Source organism: Macrotis lagotis, chromosome 3 (assembly GCF_037893015.1).
Source record: "Macrotis lagotis isolate mMagLag1 chromosome 3, bilby.v1.9.chrom.fasta, whole genome shotgun sequence".
NCBI classification, from domain to species: Eukaryota; Metazoa; Chordata; class Mammalia; order Peramelemorphia; family Peramelidae; genus Macrotis; species Macrotis lagotis.
Genome location: NC_133660.1, coordinates 168,812,644 through 168,832,713, shown reverse-complemented (window position 1 = coordinate 168,832,713; position 20,070 = coordinate 168,812,644). Strand labels below are relative to the sequence as shown.

The window sequence follows — 20,070 nt, the reverse complement described above, 5'->3', positions numbered from 1 at the left end:
AAGGACTTGTAATAAAGAATTCTATTCATCCTGAAGACAGAACTGATGGTATCTGAATATGGACTGAAGCATACTTTTTTTATATTTCAACTTTTTGAGATTTCTCTTTGTTTCTGATGGGGCAGTTTATCTTTACTTTTACTACGTGACTGTTGTAGTAATGTTTTTGATGGGTAAATGTTTTTAACCACAACTAACTTGCTTTCTCAGTGATAATGAGTGGAGTGGGAGGGAGAGAATTTGGAATTCAGGGTTTTGGAAGCAAATGCTAAAACTGGTTTTTGCATGTAGCTGGGGAAAATATATAAAAATAATAAAAAATGAGATATTGCCATACATATATATGTATATAAAGCATACATTTATAAATGTGTGTTGATGTAAAAAAAGAAATGGAGTAATAGACCTCTGTATAAGGATAGATACAAAAGAAACAGTAATAAATGATTATAGTATTCTATTGTTTAAGAAACCCAAAGACATTATCTTTTGGGATAAGAACTTACTATTCAACAAAAGTTTTGGGGAAAACTGCAAAATAATATGGAAAAATTAGATATGAACCTACTTCACAAGTGTATACCAAAATAAGGTCAAATTGAGTAGAGGATATGGACAAAAAGGATGATATTATATACTAATTAACAGATCAAGAAATACTCCATCTGTCAGAACCATGGAAAGAGGAGAAATTTATAATCAAACAAGAAATTAATTGCAATTATAAATTAGAAAACAGATGATTTTGACTATATTAAATTTAAAAAGTTTTTGCAAAAATAAAACCCAAACTGTCAAGATTAGAAGGAAAAAAGAAAGCTTGGGAAACTATTTTCACAAGGAGGAGTTCTTATAAAGATCTCATTTCTACAATTTCTAGAGAATTGTACCAAATTTATAAAGCAATTCCCCAAATGACCAGTGGTCATAGGATATGAACCGTTTTCAAACAAAGAAATTAAAACTACATATAATCATATGAAAAAATGCTCTAAATCATTACTGATTAGCGAAATATAAATTAAAACAATTATGAAGTTCCACCTTAAACCTATCAGACAAGCTAAAATGAAAAAAAATGGGAAATGATGAATGTTGGAGAAATTGTGGGAGGATTGGGACATTAACACATTGACATTGTGGTATTATAGATGGAGTTGTGAACTATTCCATCCATTCTGGAGAGCAATATATAACTATACCTAAAGAACAATAAAGATTGGGGGGAAAATTGTGAAACACAAATAATATCTTTAATGAAAATAAATAAAAAAATGAAGAACAATAAAAATGATCATGGCCTTTGACCCAGCAATACCTTTACTCAGTCTATATTCAGATGGAATAACTAACGAGAAATGTCTCACATGTTCCAAAATACTCATAGCAGAATTGGGATTTGAGGGGATTCCCATAATTGTGGAATAGTTGAACAAGTCATGGTATATGAATGTTATGGAGTACCAATGTTCTATAAAAATCATGAATGGTCATACTCAAGATAAGCATGGAAAGAATTACAGGAACTGATGGTGAGCAAAGGGAGCAAAACCAAGGGAACATTGTACATATCAACAGCAACATTGTGAGATGATCAGTTTTGATGGATACAGGTTTTCTCTCAGTTCAGAGAGCTAGGAAAACTCTGGGAGAACTATTGTCCACAGCACTACCCACATCAAGATAAAGAAAACAAAACAAAACACAACAAAACAAAGAAACAAAAAAAAATCTAGAGTCTGAATGAACAGTTCACTTTTTAAAATTTCTCTTGTTTTTCATTCCTATCCCATGATTTTCTTTTGTTTTCCTTAGTCCTAATTACTCATACAGAAAATGACTAATATGTAAATATATTAAACACAAATGTACATGCATGATTTTCACTAGGCTATTTACCACTGAGGAAGTTGAGTGTGAAAGAAGGGTGGAACAAAAAACTGCATAACCTATTAATATGCATGCTGATGAATGTTGAAAAGCTTTCATTACATGTAACTGAAAAATAAAATATCAATAAAAAATAAAATAAAGATTAATTTCTGTACCCAATTTACTGTATCTGTTCTATCCTCCTTGAGCCAAATCACATGTGGGTAATATTCAAGCAATTCTCACTCGTTTTCATTCTCCATTCCACTGTAATAGGTCCTTTGAACCACATTATATGATATAATTTGCCCTATTCTGCCTCTTCCTTTTCTCTTTTCCCCTTATAACATTTTTATGTTTTAATTCATTTTTATATCACAATATCAAAATCAATGGATGCCTTCATTCATTCTAAGAGAGATATAGTTCTCAAGAGTTATAAGTATCATCCTTTGTAGGGACTGTAACTATTCAATCTTATTAAAACATTTCTTCTTTACAGTTTACCTTTTTAAATATCTCTTGAGTCTTGTCTTTGGTGATGGAATTTTCTGTTCAGCTCTGGTCTTTTCACCAGTAAATTTTGAAAATTCCCTATTTGGGGTGCAGCTAGGTGGTACAGTGTATAGAGCACCGGCCCTGGAGTCAGGAGTACCTGAGTTCAAATCCGGCCTGATACACTCAATAATTACTTAGCTGTGTGGCCTCGGGTAAGCCACTTAACCCCATTTGCCTTGCAAAAAACCTAAAAAAAAAGAAAAAAGAGAAGTCCTTATTTCATTGATTTTTCATCCTTTCCCCTTGAAGATTGTGCTCAGTTTTGCAGTGTAGTTGATTCTTGATAGTAATCCAAGCTCCTTTGCTTTCCAGAGTATCATATTCCAAGTCCTTCAATCGTTCAATGTTGAAGCCATGTCCTGTGTAATTCTCAATGATAGTTCTTGATATTCAATCTTTTCTTTCTAGTTGTCTGCATTATTTTCTCTTTAATGTGATAATTCTGGAACTTGGTTACAATATTCTTTAGAATTTTCATTGAGGTTCCCTCTCAAGAGGTGATTGATAGATTCTTTAAATGTATATTTTACACCTAATTCTAGGATATCAGGGCAGTTTTCCTTGATCATTTCTTGAAAAATGGTGCCCAGATTTTTTTTTAATTGTGGCTTTCAGATTGTTCAATAGCAGTTATAATCTCTCTTGCATGTATTTTCCAAGTCAGTTGTTTTTTTTCCAATGATACTGTTCTTTCCAACACTGAACAGTATCTTACAATTTCTTCTATTTTTTCATTTGCCCAATTCTACTTTTTAAGGAATTATTTTCATAAGTTAATTTTTGCATCTCCTTTTTCTTTTGGACAATTTTATTTTTAAGGAGTTTTTCTCTTTTTCCTTTTTGTTCAATTATACTTTTAAACAGTTCTTTTCTTTGTCTACTTGGTCAGTTGTTTTTTCAAAGGAGTCGTTTTCTTCAATTTTTGTGTTTCATTTTCCTAACTATTGAATATCTTTCTGTATACCTCCATTTCTTTTCCCAATTTTCTACTTGATTTAAAAAATCTTTTTGACCTTTGTTTTGCTTTGTTTTGTTTTAGATTTTTCAATGCAATGGGGTTAAGTGGCTTGCCCGAGGCCACACAGCTAGATAATTATTGAGTGTCTGAGTCTGGATTTGAACTCAAGTACTCCTGACTCCAAGGCCAGTGCTCTATCCACTGCGCCACCTAGCTGCCCCTTTTTGACCTTTTTTAAGAGAACATTTTTAACACTAATTCCTGTTCTCCTCTACAGTATCACAGGTAGGGCTTTTTCCCAATGTTCCCTTTGGAGATTTTTTTTTCTTTCTTATCACCATAGTAGCTTTCAATGCTGAGTGATTTGTTCTTTTTCTACTGTTTATTATAGCTTGTGGCTTTTAAAGTTGAGCTCTTTTCCCTTCCCACAGAAGGGCACTATACCAAGCTTCTTGGTTAAAATATTAAAAGCAAATATGAGTATAATAAAAATAATAATATCAAGTAGTATTGAATGAACAAAGATGATCCATCTTCTCCAAACCAACCCTCTGTGTAGGCTTCACACATCATTCATATTTTATAACTCTTTCAATAAATTAAGCAGATGTTTTCATCTCTAAAAAGTACATTTTTTTATGTGAGTGGATCTCTGCAGACAGTTGAGATAACTCTGATAATATAACAAACAGAAGCCATTAAACATATTTTGTAAAACATCTGAACATTGATGTTTTGTGAGTTTTATGACTTATCATCAGATTAATGGATATTAAATATTTTCTTAATGCTACACATTGCTTATATTTTGTCATCAAAACCAAAATAATTTTTTATTTTGTTCTTCACAATTAAATCCATTTAAATCAGTATACCCTAGTACATTTCACTATTATTTTTATATATTCTTTAATTATTCTAAAGAGATTGCAGATGCTTTAAGAGAAAATACCCTTATCTAAATTTTCTTTCTATCTTGTTGCATCTAATGCAGTATACTGTAAATGAAAAGTAAAATTATTATTATTTTATTAATGATAAGGTGGAGATAAATATATATACATATATATGTATACATATACATACATACATATATATATATATATATATATATATATATATATATATATATATATATATATATATATTTGTGTGTGTGTATGTATTTGGGGTACCAGCCCTGGACTTGGAAAGACCTGGATTCAAATTGTTCCTCTTTTGCTTAAATTCTTTCTGCTCCCAGCAAACTCAAGAAAAATTTTCCAGATTCTTACTTGTCTTCATTGACAGATTGTATTGTAACACAGGAATACTTCATGCAACAAAATTATTGGTCTGCAGGCATCCTCCCCTCAATATATATTATTTCAGTGTGCTAACAAAGTCCTTCCCTGTGATTAAAGTATTCAATCTCCCTTATGATGCTTTAAATTCGATAACTAGAATTATCTCCATTTTACAGATGAGAAAACTGAGGTTTAGAAGCTTAATTATCTTAGTTGTCTTGCTCAGTATTCGATAGTTAATGGATGAAAGGTATGAGATTTGGAGCCTGATTAAGTGTCCTTTACCTTATGTCATTCATCAGTGAGTGAAAAGTTGAATTATTGAGTAGAAACTATGTAATGATATAGTATAAGATACAGGATTAAATAAATTTAGTAATTCATGGTTCCTGTCATCAAAGAAGATACAAATTAGTTGAAAGCAAAAAAAAATTAAAAAGATGTAAATAACATTATAAACCTTTCATTTGTCTTTGACATCTGATGGGAGTCTCTTGGCTTAAATGGTTTTTATTCTTCCTATATCAGAGAGGCATCATCAGTAACATAGAAGCACCAGAATATGATATCTATCAACACAATGCAAGCAATTGATACACTCAAACCTTTCTCTTAATGAACTAATCAGTCATGCCTCTCCTCTCAGACTTTCCTTGACTTTTCTTGCTCCTCTTCCTCCCATTTCAACAAAGCATCACTGTGTACCAGCAAGACCAGGCACAAGCACCAGCATGTGATATTTGGTGACAAAATGTGATTATCAGGTACATCCTAATGTGTCTCTTGATTGGATAATTGTCAATACCAATCTTTCCTCTAAAACTTATCATCTTTGCATTATGAATTGCTCATACATATGATTCAATTGGCAATAACTTTAACATTAGGACAATGTCAATTTTTCATTCACGGAGTTATACTGCTCTTTGGTTAGTACATATACTACAACTCAATCTCAACATATTCCAGAAGCTCAACATTTTCCATGGTGCAAGCCCCTCTCATGTGCAAACCATTCTAGGGTGCTCCTCCTCTTACCAAAGGAAAAAAAAGTCTCCACAGTCTCCTGTCAGCTTCTCTGGAATTGTTTACATTAAGACAGGTGCCATTGAGACATTCTGGTTAATGGGAAATAATTGCAATTCCTGATCCCAATCATGAATGGGATTTAACTGATTACTCATGCTTGCCAGTGTAGGGTAGGCACATGCTTAACCCATCAGCATAGCATTCATCCAGCCCCTGAACACCTAAGGATATATGTTATCATTCTATCTAGGTTGGCTCAACACATGAAATCTCACCAGAATCAGACACAGAAAAAATTGTTAAGTTCTTTCTTGATTTTCTGGCTTGTGGTGCTTGGCCATTCTTAGTTGTTGCAACAATTTGTCTGATTAATTCCAATCGTGAATGATACTTTGACATGCTAACTATTTATATGACCCCGAATTGGTTGGAGCCTCAAGTTCTTAGAAGGGACAAGAAGGTAAAAGTGATACACAGGGCATGGAAATATTTGAAAATGGATTAAAGTTCTAGCAGTTAGGATAAAAAAACTGAATCTTTGAAAAGTGAAGTGACATGAGTTGGTTCCCTATTGGTAAATGCACTATCTGATCTAGGTCTTTTTTAATCAAATGTTCTTTACCCTTCATCAAATGACTACACTTGTGCTCTGAGATCATTTCTAGTATTCAGTGTCCAACAATATTATATACTTTACTAAAGTATCCATAGGAATTAGTTTTGTTGCTGCTAATTGCCAGATTAGTAAGTGTTAGACAATACATCTAAGCAAAGGGATGTGTCTTTTAAAGGTAAAGAGGGTTTTTTAAGTTCTCATTATTAGCTATTTTTTTCTTTTAGAACATGAGGAAAGAAAAAGCATGATCCTATTTTACACGGGCTTTCATATTTCAGTATCATTATTCTACAAAAATTGTCACAAATTTTGTGACTAAATCCTCTAAGAAACATTATTAACAGAATACTAACTTACATAGTACTGACAAACTGTAATCAATAATCATTCTGAAAGCAAATGGAAAAAAACAATTCTAGTTCACTGACAATCTTTTTTTTTCATTTGTGAATTCTGTAGCCCTCGAGTTGTTAATGCTAATATAATTAGAAATCATAATGTCATTTAAATATTTTCTTTTTCCATTAAAATCTTAAGGAGGGCTAGCTCATGGCACAGTAGCTAGAGTACCAGTCCTGGGGTCAGGAGGACCTGAGTTCAAATCTAACCTCAGACATTTAATAATTACCTATCTGTGTGATCTTAGGAAAGTCACAACCTCATTGCCTTGCCAAAAAAATTAATGAAATAAAATCATTATGAATGAAGTTATAATAAACCTAAACTATTTGAAATTAGAATGAGATAATCTTAATTGCATTTGAAGACAAAAAAACTAGAATTTCTTTTATGAAGAGTATTTTGTATATAGTCTATTTGAGAAACAGTGAAAATTAAGGAACAGAATAAATTATATATAACATATGCTAAGTCAAAATTTCAGATAATTAGATATATTCATAAACAATATTTATTCACAAACTAATGATAATCACAAAGGAAGGTTTTATATTGTTATTCTACTAATATTTTAGACACTTCTTTTTAATTTGATTCATATCTCGAACACTATTCCAATATCAATAGCATAGGAAATTAAGTAGAGAAAATGTGAAAAGATCAGTAAAGAAGCACTCAACTGAGATCATTCTCCTATGAACAATTTTATATAACATATAAAATATCCTGAAGTGTCAGAACCAAAAAAGGACCTAGTGAGAAATACTTCCAGTCCCAGAAAACTGGTCAGAAAGAAGAAATCTCTGCCATAGGGACAGAGGCTGGTCTGGAATCCAAGAAAATAAAATACTAATGGGGGAGCTATATCATAGTGATGGAAGGGGACCTGACAATGGACAGAAAGAGAGTACAGGTCAGCCATATGCAAACACTGGGTGCAAGCTCTTTGACAGCTCCATTACCTATCCCCACTTCTGGCTATTAGACCAAGGGCAGAGTGGAGTATTTTTGGTCAAGAGGGAGTGGAAGCCCTAAGGGACAACCACTTGGCAGCTCTAATATTTAAAATCACTTTGATAGAATAGTTTAAGTTCAGAGAAGAACTTTTGACCAAGAGGAAATGTATGAACTGAGGGGCAGAAATACATCTGACCTAAAGGGATCTGAGACCCTGAGTAACAGTATTGTTCTTAGAACCAAGAGAACAGAGTCTTTGAGGAGTAAGGGATCAAGGCAAGGGCCCTTCATGGGTAAGGGCCAGAATGGTTGGCCCAAGACAGCTAGGACCACATGATTCCCAAGATAACATTACTTTGGAAGCACTGAAAATTTGCAACTGCCAAAGCTAGTTCTTTAAAAAAGATGCTGGAAAAAGACTGAAATTTGAGACAGAGCTTATTGACTCCTATACAAGAAATAGAGTCCAACATTTTGAGAAAAGGAGCAAATAAAGAAAGAATATTACAATAAAAAGTTACCTTTGTAAAAAAAAAGAATACCAAGACACAAACTCAGAAAAAAGGAATCCAAAAAAGCCACAAAGTCTCCAAAAAAGATGAATTGTTCACACACAAAAGAAAAATTCCAGGAAGAAATAAAAAAAATCAAAATCAGATAAGAATAATAGAAGAAAATGGATTAAAAAGAAAACTATGAAAATATAATTAAAAACTTGTCAAGAGTTACACAAAGTACTGATGAAAATAACATCTTAAAAGGGATAACTAGGTCAATGAAAAATGAAATAATAATAATCTGCTGATTAAAAAACACTTTAAATATGGGATTGGCCAAATGGAAAAAAGGCACAAAATTTTCCTGAAGAAAGTAGTTCATTAAAAATTAGAATTGGGAAAGTAGAAGTTGACTCCAAGAGACTCTAAGAAGAAATAAAAAAGTCAAAAGAATGAAAAAATGTGAGATTGAATTTTATCATAGGAAAAGCAATCAACCTGAAAAATATATCAAGAGATAAATTAAGCTTAATTAATAGCAGAAAGTCTAATTTCAAAAAGGGAGGCCTAGGTATCTTATTGCAAAAAAATATCAATTCAAACTGTCCTAATATTGTAGATCTAGAGAGATTGACAGATAAATGGAAAGAATCCACTGATCATCATCTGAAAGGGATACTGAAAATCAAAACTTCCAGGAATATTATAGAAAAATTCAAGATCTACCAGGTTAAAGAGAAAGTATTCAATGAATGCAAATACCACAGAACCACAGTCTGGACATGAAAGATTTAGAAAGAATAATATTGAAGGAGTAAAGTGTTTCTAATATGATATTCTGGAAGACAAAAGAACTGGAATTACAACCAAGACTAATTTCACCAGCCAAAAAAAGATAATACATCAAAGGAAAAAGAGTCACCTGATGAAATAATGAACTTTGAAATATTTCTAATGAAAAGGAAATGTACAAATGGAAAAGAAAATAACTCCTTTAGAAATCCACATAAACTAATATAAAAAGAAAACATTTTAAAAATAGATTTCATCAAAAGAACAAAATAATAAACTGTTCTTTCAAAAATACAATTTGTTAAATGAAAAAGATGACAACACCTTTAAAAAAGAGAATTTCTCAAAACAAAAAGGAGATGCAAAAGCTAATTTCAAATGATTCCTTGAAAAATAGAATTGGGCAAGTAGAAGTGAACAACTATGTGATATAAAGCATCAATCAAGAAAAATTTTGAAAATAGATGTAAAATACATACTTTGGAAAAACAACTGACCGGAAAAGTAGAACCAAGAGAATTAATTTAGGAATTATTGGACTACCTGAAAGCCATGTTCAAAATAAATACTGCCTGGCCAACTTTCATCATGGAATATCTTTCAAAAAATCATCAAGTAAAACTGCCCAGCTATCCTAGAATTGGAGGTGGAATCCACCAATTATCTCTTCAAAGTATCTCAAAGGCTATTTCTCAAGACCTTAGACAACCAGTTCCTTTTTTTCCCCCTACACCTTGAAGTTATTATTTCCACAAAGGAAGGAAGTAGTAAGAATGAATGAAAAAAGAAGAGAGCCAAAGCAAGAGAGAGAAAAGAAAAGTGAAGCAAATGGTAATGAATAGAGAGAAGAAGAGGCAAAAGGAGATAGAGAGGAAGAAGAATGAAGGACAAACAAAAACAACACCAGCAGCATCACCTTCCTTCAATTGAGCTAAAATCCTATTCACTTCAAGAAGCATTTCCTGGACTCCCAGAAGCAGAGCCAAGATGGTGGCATGAAAAGGAAATTCCCAGAACTTTCCCCAAACCAACTTTAAATGAAGTCTCTAAACAGACCCTAAGGCAACACAGTCTACAACAAAAAAGAATGAACCAACTTTACAACTCAATATATCTGGAAAGGTATTATTCTGATAACATTTCAAAAGAGTAAAGCAGTGATAAAATGCCTACTTATGAAGACTCACAGGGATTAAAGAATTGTTCTCAAAACCAGAAGAGGATTTAAAAACCAGAGGCAGAATAAAATTGGAGAAAAGAAATAAGACTCTTGACTAACGAAATTTGACTGAAGAAAATAATAGCTTTAAATGTAAATTAGCCAAATGGAAAAAAAAGAAATCAACTCCTTTAAAAGTAAAATTGACCAACTGGAAAGGAAAACAACTCAACTAAAAGTAAAATTAAGTAACTGGAATAGAAATCCTTCCTGATCCTTTTTGATCTCAGGGTCTTCTCTCTTGAGATCATCTCCAATTTTCCTTGTTTGTGTCTTGTTTCTACATATTTATTTGCATATTGTCTCTATTAGACTGAACTCTGTGAGAGCAGGAATTGTTTCTCTCACCCCCTCCCCTGCTTTCTCTCTTCAGTGCTTAACACAATCCTTGGTAGTATTTTATATACATGTACACACACACATAGACATGTATACAAATACAGATTGCATATGTGTATATAAATATATATGCATATATATACATATATATATATATGTATATATAAATCTACCATTTTTCTTGCTTCAAGATTAGCCTCCTATCCACTGCACCATACTGCCTCTCTTAAATATTTGAGCGAGTTACTATATACATAGAGTTACAAACATTGCAAAAAAAATCATAATTTCTAATGGGATTACTTTGTGTCTGGTGGTTTCTGACAGTAGGAACAAAGCTTCTTGTGTGCCAGGAAAAATAAAAGGAAAAGCATCCCAAAATGAAAATGCCAAGAAATATTGTACTCAAAACTAGGAAATATAAAGTCATGGAGAAAACATTGGAAGAAACCAGAAAGAAGCAATTTAAAAGCAGCCATAGTAAGGATTATTCATCACTTGGCAGTATCAATATTAAGGAATCTAAGGGTCTAGAATAGGATATTTTGGAAGGCAAAAAAACTTGAATTACAACTAAGAATCAACTACCCAGCAAAATTGAGCATACACTTTCAGGGGAAATGATGGATATTTAACAAAATGGTGACTTTCAAATTTTCCTAATAAAAAGATTATACTTGAATAGGGAACTTCGTTTTCAAACAGATGATTCAAGAGATAATAAAAAAGTAAACAAAGGAAAAGAAATTTTCTCTAAAGAAGATTAATCTGGTTATATCCCTACAGGGGAGAATGATATTTAAAACTCTAGAGAATTGTTTCTCTATTAAAGGTATAATATACCTAAGTATACATAGTATACTTAGACAGAAGTTATAGGCATAAAATTTTTATGGATGATATAAAAATTTACAGAATCAAAAATTGATTGTATTGGTTCAGGTGGAAGGGGGAGGCAGAATGGAGTATTATATCATATGAAGAGTTACAAAATGACCTATCTACAACAGAAGGAAAGAAAGGAGGAACTACAGATTGCTTAAACCTTATTTTCCTCATTTTGGCTCAAAGAGGGAATAATGTATACACAGCTGAGTTTACAAGTTTATCTTACTCTAAAGGTAATTAGAGAAGAAAGAAGGAAAGGAAATAGGGATTGATAGAGGGAAGGTGGAAGGAAGGTTAAAAGTCGAAGGCAAAAGAGAAAAAGAGGAGGGGATGATAGAAGGAATAATAGAGGAAAGTGGTAGTGAGAAGAAAAATACTGGTGAGGAGGGATACAGTAAAATTAAGAAGGAAAGTACAAATGGAGGGAAGATAGGATGTAGGATAATATAGACTTAGTTATGATAATGATGATGTGAATGGGATGAATATTGTCATAAAATGAGACTGTATTAAAAACAAGAATCCTACTGTATGCTGTTTACAAGAGACACATTTGAAGCAGAAACACACACAGAGTAAAGGTAAATGACTGGAGAAAAATATTTTAAACTTCAACTGAAATGCAAAAAAACCTAGCAATTTCTATCTCAAACAGCACAAAAACAAAAATAGATAAAAATGGATAAGGAAGGAAACCAAATCTTCCTAATGTATACCAGAGACAATGAAGTATTAAATAAACTAAACAGATATGCATCAGTGGTATAGCACCTAAGTCCTTAGATGAGAATGTAAATGAGTTAGAGGAAGACTTGGACAGCAAAATTATATTAGTGGGGGACTTCAATCTTCCTTTCTCAGAATTACATAAATTTAACCACAAAATAAACAAGAAATTAATGAGGTGAATAGAATTTCAGATAGTCTACTTGATAGACTGCTTCAGAAAAATGAATGAAGATAGAAAGAAATATACCTTCTCTTCTATACATAAAACCTATGCAAATATTGACTTTGTTTAAGGGAAAAAGCCTCACAATCAGATCCAGAAAAGAAGAAAATTAAATGCATCATTTTTAGATCATGATGTGATAAAAATATATGTAACAAAGAGCCATGCAAAGATAGAATAAAATCAATTGAAAAATAAGTAATCTAATTTTAAAGACTGAATTGACAAAACAGCAAATCATAAAAACAATTATTTTATCCAAGACAAGGGCAATAATGAGACAAAATGTCAAAAACTGAGGGATACAGCCTGAGCATTTATAAAAAGAAATTTATTGACTCTAAACAATTACATGAATTTTTGAAAAGAGGGGATTGATGAATTGGGCATGCAACTAAAATAGAATGAAAAGAAGAAATGAAAATTCTCAGTCAAATACCAAATTAGAAATTCTGAAAATCATATGAAAGATTAATAAAATTGAAAGAAAACTGTTGAAGCAAGAAATAAAACAAAAGTTGCTTTAAGAATAAGAGCAATAAATTAGATAAACATTTGATCAGTTTGATTTAAAAAAAATAGGAGAAAATCAAATTAGGATTGTCATGAAAAGGGTGAAATCACCACCAATGAGAAGGAAATTAAAGTAATAATTCAGAGCAATTTTTCTCATTTCCATGCCAATAACTCTCACAATATAAGTGAAATGGATGAATATTTACAAAAACTTAAACTGTCTAAATTAACAGAGGAGCAAATAAAATATTCACATCATCCTATTTCAGAAAAAAAAAAGAAATTGAAGAAGCCATCCATGAACTCCATAAGAAAAAAATCTTAAGGGACTGATGGGATTGCAAATAAATTCTACCAAAAATTGAAGAATAATTCATTCCAATTCCATATAAATTATTTGGGAAAAATGCATGGAAGGAGTTATTCCAAATTCCTTTTAAGTCACCAATATTATGTTTATACCAAAACCAGGAAAAGTAAAAAAAAAGCAAATAAAATTAGAGATTAAATTCATCAGTGAATATTGATTCAAAAATCTTAATTAAAATATTAGCAAAAAGATTATAGCAAGTTATCACTAAAATAATATGCTATGATCAGGTAAGAATTATACCAGGAATTCAGGGTTGGTTCAATATTAGAAAAACTATCAGCATAATTGTCCATATCAGTAGGAAAACTAATAGAAATATTTCTTTATCTCTTTTATATCCTGAAGAAAATTTTGAAAAATATAGCAACAATTCCCATTAAAAATACTAGAGAACATAGGAATGAATGAAGTTTTCTTTAAAAATAATAAGCAGTCAATTAAAACCCATCAGCAAGTAGTGTATTTAAAGTTGATACATTAGAAGCATTCCTAATAAAATGAGGGATGAAACAAATATGAGCATTATCAGCAATATTATTCTATATTCTATTAGAAATGTTAACATTAACAATAAGATAAGAAAAAAGAAACTGAAGGAACTCGAATAGGCAATGAATAAACATAATTTTTACTTTGCAGATTATTTGATGGTTTACTTAGAAAATTTTAGGTAATCAACTAAAAATCATTTGAAACATTAAACAAATTTTCAAAGTTGCAGGATATATAATAAGACTACCTAAATCATACACATCTCCATATAATATCAATATAGCAGAGTAGGCAAGATACAGAAAGAGAAACTTCATTAAAAGGAATTATAGAGCACATAAATTATTTGGGAGTCTACTTGTCAAAACAAACGCAAAAACTATATGAAAAAAATTACAAAGTCATTTTCACACAAATACAATCAATGGAAAATTGTCAATTGCCATGGGTAGGCTTAACTGATATATTAAAAATGACAAATTTTCCTAAATTAAATTTTTTGTTCATTGCCAAACCAGTAAAACTACTAACAATTATTTTATATACCTAGAAGAAAGTAACTAAATTCATCAGAAGGAATAAAGGTCAAAAATATCAAGGAAATTATGGGAAAAATGTAAAAGAAAGTTATCATATCTGAAAATACAGTGTCAAAACTGTTTGGTACTAGTTAAGAATTAGAATGATGGATCAGTGTGATAGATAGTGTACAAAAGCAACCATAGTAAATGACTATATTGTTTTATTGTCTGACAAAACCAGATACCAACTTATGGCCTAAGGTCTCACAGTTTGACCAAAATCTCTAGGACACATGGAATGGCAGATACTAATCATAAGCTAACATCTCTCATTATACGAAAATAATTTAGACATGAAGTGTCATACCATAGGAAAATAAGGAATAGTTTATTTGTGAAATTTATGGAAAGGGGATCAGTTTATAAGCAAAGAAGAGATAGAGAACATTGCAAAATTGATAATTTTGGTTAAATCAAATTAAAGCATTTTTGCAAAGTTTTTTCTTATCAAAGACTCATTTCTAGTCTTGTATATTTGAATCAAATTTATAAGAATACAAGTCATTCACCAATTGATACGTAGTCAAAGGGTTTGAACAGGCAGTTTTCAGAAGAAAAAATTAAAGCTAATTAGAATTATATGAAAAAATTGTCTAAATCATTTTTGATTAGAGAAATACCAATTAAAACAACTATGAGATATCACCTCATGTCTGTCACATTGGTCAATATGAAGAAAAGTAAAAAAAGCATCGATGTCCAATGGAATATGGGAAAACTGGGTGTTTTAATGGAGTTGTAAACTGATCCAACCAGTCTGGGGAGCAATATAGAAATACATCCAAAGGCAATAAAACTGTTCTGAGTGTAGAATAAACCACATTATTTTACATTTTAAAATTTTATTTTATAATTTCTTTTGTACCCTTTCCTATTTTTCTCCCTTTTGTTTTTATTCTTTCACACCATAACTATATGGAAATAATGTTTAACATAGTTATATATGTATATATATATATGCATAAATATATAAATATATACATATTGTATATACATATATATTCATATATGTATATATGCACATATATATTTGTTTATATATATGTATATATATATATATATATATATATATATATATATATATATATATATACTATATCAGATTTGTTTGCTGTCAAGGAGGTAGGAGGGAGAAAGATGTGAAATGCAAAACTTTTTTTTTTTATGCAATGCAATGGGGTTAAGCTTCTTTCCCGAGATCACATAGCAAAATGATTATTAAATGTCTGATGGTGGATTTGATTTCAGGTCCTCTTGGTTCCAGGGCCAGTGATCTATCCACTGTGCCACCTAATTGCCCTGAAATGCAAAATCTTACAAAAACAAAAGTTCAAAACTATCTTTACATGAAATTGGAAATATATATGAGTAGCAGGTACTCATCCACAAAAAAGAAACTAGATTAAAAATTTGATTGGAAAGCAGAATTCAACAATATACATTTTACAAGAAACATTTGAAACACAAGAGATACATATAGTTACAATAACGAACTGGTAGCCAATTTTGCTATAGAAAAAAGAGCAAGAGATAATAATTATAAGACAAAGCAAATGCAAAATAAAAGGGAGAAATGTGAATTTTTGTCTTGCTAAAAGGAGCCATAGACAATGAAATAGCATCAAAAATAAATATATTGGCACAAAATAACAGCTTTCATAATCTTTTCTAAATAATTTCCATTTATTGAGAATCCACCAGCTTCATTTTTTGGTAACCTTAGGCAGCTTCTTCCTTTGCAACACAGTCCTTTTTGAGTGGTCCCATGAAAATTTTATTCTCCTCCACAGTCTGGAAGTGGCCGTGGCCAAATTTGGAATTCATATGATAAACTTCAAGTCTATCTTCTGCAGCACACAGCATTTGTTCTGTACCAGCAGAGACTTTCCCAGGATGAGGCCCTGCTTCTTGGTCCTAATGACATAGACTTTCAGCAGATAAAGTCATTGATCACTTCACTGTAGTGGACAAAGTCTCACAGAGGATTGATGCTCTTTTCAGACAGAATGTAGTCAGTGGATTTGTTGTTTTCTCTCAGCTTGCCCTTGATCTGATTAATCAGGCCAATCTTGTAGTTCTTCTTGTTGATCTCAGTGCAGTGGTGGTGGACCTTCTGACCAGCCTGGGCAACACAAGAAGGCCAGATGGGCAGGTTGCCAGGCTCCAATACATGCCACCTTATGTAGGTCTTGGTGGGATTTTCGGGGTAGTTTTTTGTATGCCAATGGCTAGTAATACCTTTGTAATCCTTGCCCTTTGTCATTCTGATGACATCAATCATATCATCTTGCCCAAACACAGTGGACACGGGTACCTACTTCTCCAACTTCTTGCAGGCCCAGTCCAGTTTCTCGGATATGCTGCCACCATTCACCTGGATCTCCATATGGTGAGATTTCTTCTGCCTCAAAGGGAGCAGGCAAATCTGGGTGTGGCCTATGACTCAGATCAACTGACCGTACTTCTCCATGCTGTTGAAGTCTTTCTCCAATTGCTTCTTGCCATCATCATCTTGTCATGCCTTTCAATACTTGGTGAAGGTCTTCTTCCTGGACATATACCAGTTCTTAAAGAATTGCCTCTTACACTCATCACTGATGGTTTTGAAACACTGGAGGCCTTGGGGGGGGTTGCACATAGCCAACAATGTCTACAGTGATCATGGGGGGACATCTCCTCAATGGTGACAGCCTCCACAACTTCCTTCATTTTGACTTCTGAGCCAGGCATGTCCACCTCTTGAATGATGTGGGCCATGCCCGCTTTTAACCCAGAAAGGCAGGTGGATGGGCTTGGTGGGGTCATCTTTGGGAAAGCTCTTCACCTTGCCCCAGTGCCCACTGCTTCTCTTTTGGGGCAAGAAACCCAGATACCCATGCTGGGAGTGGAGAGCTTTCTGTGGGACATGTTGCCGCAGCTGCGGTGGCCACTAAGTCCAGCTGGGAGAGAAGCTTTCACATTCTTTTTTTTAGGTTATTTTTTTTTTTGCAAGGCAATGGGGTTAAGTGGTTTGCCCAAGTCCACACAGCTAGGTAATTATTAACTGTCTGAGGCCAGATTTGAACTCACGTACTCCTGAGTCTAGTGCTGGTGTTCTATCCACTGTGCCACCTAGCTGCCCCTAGCTTTCGTATTCTTAATGGAAAAATTAATTGTATTACAGGCAGAAATGAATTACAAAATTAAATTCATGATGGACCTCAATTTTGCCATCTCAATTTATCCAAGATTTTATGAGAGTCTATGTCTAATTTCCTGCCCCACACTCTTTTCTGTGGGTGATCACAAGCACTCTCTTCACAGTACTACTTCAGAAAGGAGTGCTTATGATCACCCAGGGACCAGAGTACAGGGCAGGAAAGCAGCCATAGCCTTTCATTAGATCTTGAAGGAACTGAGGACTTGGAGGCACCTGGGTTTTTTCCCCCTGAAAACAGTTACAAAACCCCTCAAAACCCTGGGATAATGGAAGCAGAACTCCACTTTAACAAAGAAATAAAATCAAGTTATAGACTGGGGAAATGAGAAAGCAACAGAATAAAAAAAAATCCAAGCATAGACATTTACTTTTGGCTCAATATACTCTCAGAAGAAGATAAAAATGTTAAAGATGATGTATCCAAAACTTCTAAGAAAAGTATGATTTCCTCTCAGGCTATGGAAGAACTCAAAAAACATCTTGAAAATAAAAGGAGGTATAGGAAAAATTAGAAATAGCAATGTGAGATAATCATGAAAATCAAGTCAGTACCTCAGTGAAGGAGATAGAAAAAATAATTAAGAAAATAACATTTTCAAAACCACTTTGAATCACATAGTAAAAGTTGTCCAAAAGACCAATGAGGAGAATACCTTTAAAAAAGCAAAATTAGCCAAATGGAAAAGGAGATACAAAAGTTCTCTAAAGAAAATAAATCCAACAAATGAAGAAGAGAGCTTAGGAAAGGAGATGATTTTGTGAGAAATGAAGAAACAATGAAAGAAAAGAATGGAAAACTAGAAGAAAATGTGATATATTCATTGGAAAAACAACTGAACTGGAAAAATGAACTAGAGAGATAATTTTAAAATTATTGGACTGGTTGAAACTCATGACCCAAAAAAAAAACTTCAATTTCATTTTTGAAGAAATTATCCAGGAAAGTTGCACTGCTATCCTAGGAGCAGAGGGTAAAATAGAAGTTAAAAGAATAAATGAAAATGTTCAGGAATATGATATCCACATTTCAGAACTCCCAGTTCAAGTAGAAAATATTGCCACAAGTCAGAAGAAAACAATTCAGAATATAGTGGAGCTACAGTCAGGATTACACAAAATTTAGGAGATTCTACATTAAGGGATTGTAGGATTTGTAATGATATTCCAGAAAGCTAAAGAGCTTGAATTACAACAAAAATCACCTATCCCACAAAAATGAACATATCCTTTCATGAAAAAGATGAACATTCAATGAAATAAGGGACTTTCAAACTTTTTCTGATGAAACAACAAGGGCTAAATGGAAAATTTGATCTTCAAATACAATACTCAAATGAAACATTAAAAAAGGTAACTAGTAAAGGCAAATCATAGGGGACTTAATGATGTTGAACTGCTTATATACCTGAATGGGAAGATGATACTGATAACTAAAATCAGTTTTCTAATTTACTACGGCACTTGGAATTTCCACTTGTGGAATGAGCTAATCTCCACAAGCAGTATGAGGTAATCTCATTCACATAACAGAGGCAAGAAAAAGCTTTTGCAGTGGGGTAGAAAAGGGACAAGGTAAGAGAAAAGTTAGGGAGCCTCATTCTCACTAGAAATGATTCATAGAGGGAATAACATACATGCTCAATTGAGTATAAGAATCTATCCTCCTGTAGAAGAAAATAGGACAGGAAAGGAATGGGATGTAGGTGACAGAAAGGGAGGATCCTAGGTAGGGTTAGTCAGATCCAATGTACTTTTGAGGTCAGACAGGGTGAAAAGAGCAAGAGAATAGAAAAAATGGCAATGGGAGGAATAGGATAAAGGGAAAGCTGACAATAGCAACTGTAGGAAAAATATTCAAACAAGTTTCTCTAATAAAGATTTCATTTCTCAAACATAGAGAATTGAATCAAATTACAAAAGAGTCATTCCCCAATTGAAAAATGATCAAGAGATATGAACAGTTTTTAGAGGAGGTTATCAATTCAATCTATTTAATTTTTTTAATGTCCTACCACACTACTTATAAGAGAGATGCATTATTGAACAATTATGAGGTACTACCTTATACCTATTTGATTGGCTAAAAGGAAAGGACAAAATGACAAATGTTGTTTGGGATGTGCAGAAATTGAGACATTGATGAATTATTGGAGGAATTGTGAAATGATTAATAATTTCTGTAGAGAGTTCGAAACTAAGTATTAACTAAGTTCTATAGAACCATGACTACCCTTTTGCCTAGCAGTGTCACTGCAAGGACTATATTCCAGAAGAGATAAAATACTGGAAAAAATATATATGTGTAGGGGTATTTACAATAGTTCTGGTGATGGGGACCAGGAGATACAAGGAATGCCCAGCAGTTGGGGAATGGCTGAACAAAATTTTGCATGTGATTGCAAGGCAATGGCCTTAAGTGACTTTCTCAAGGTCACACAATTAGGTAATTATTACATGTCTGAGGAAGTATTTTCACTCAAGTTCTCTTGACTCCAGGGCTGCTGCTGTATCCACTGTGCCACCTAGCTGCTCCCGAAATACTGTTCT

At 32.7% G+C, this 20,070-nt stretch overlaps 1 protein-coding gene and 1 pseudogene across 2 annotated transcripts in view; both read right to left on the bottom strand.

Moving 5' to 3' along the window:
* The window catches only part of GABRA2 (gamma-aminobutyric acid type A receptor subunit alpha2), a 140,238-nt gene that overhangs the window by 82,149 nt on the left and 38,019 nt on the right, over nucleotides 1-20,070 (bottom strand). The gene's annotated exons all lie outside the window — the stretch shown is intronic.
* On the bottom strand, nucleotides 16,044-17,231 carry LOC141516320 (large ribosomal subunit protein uL3-like; annotated as a pseudogene).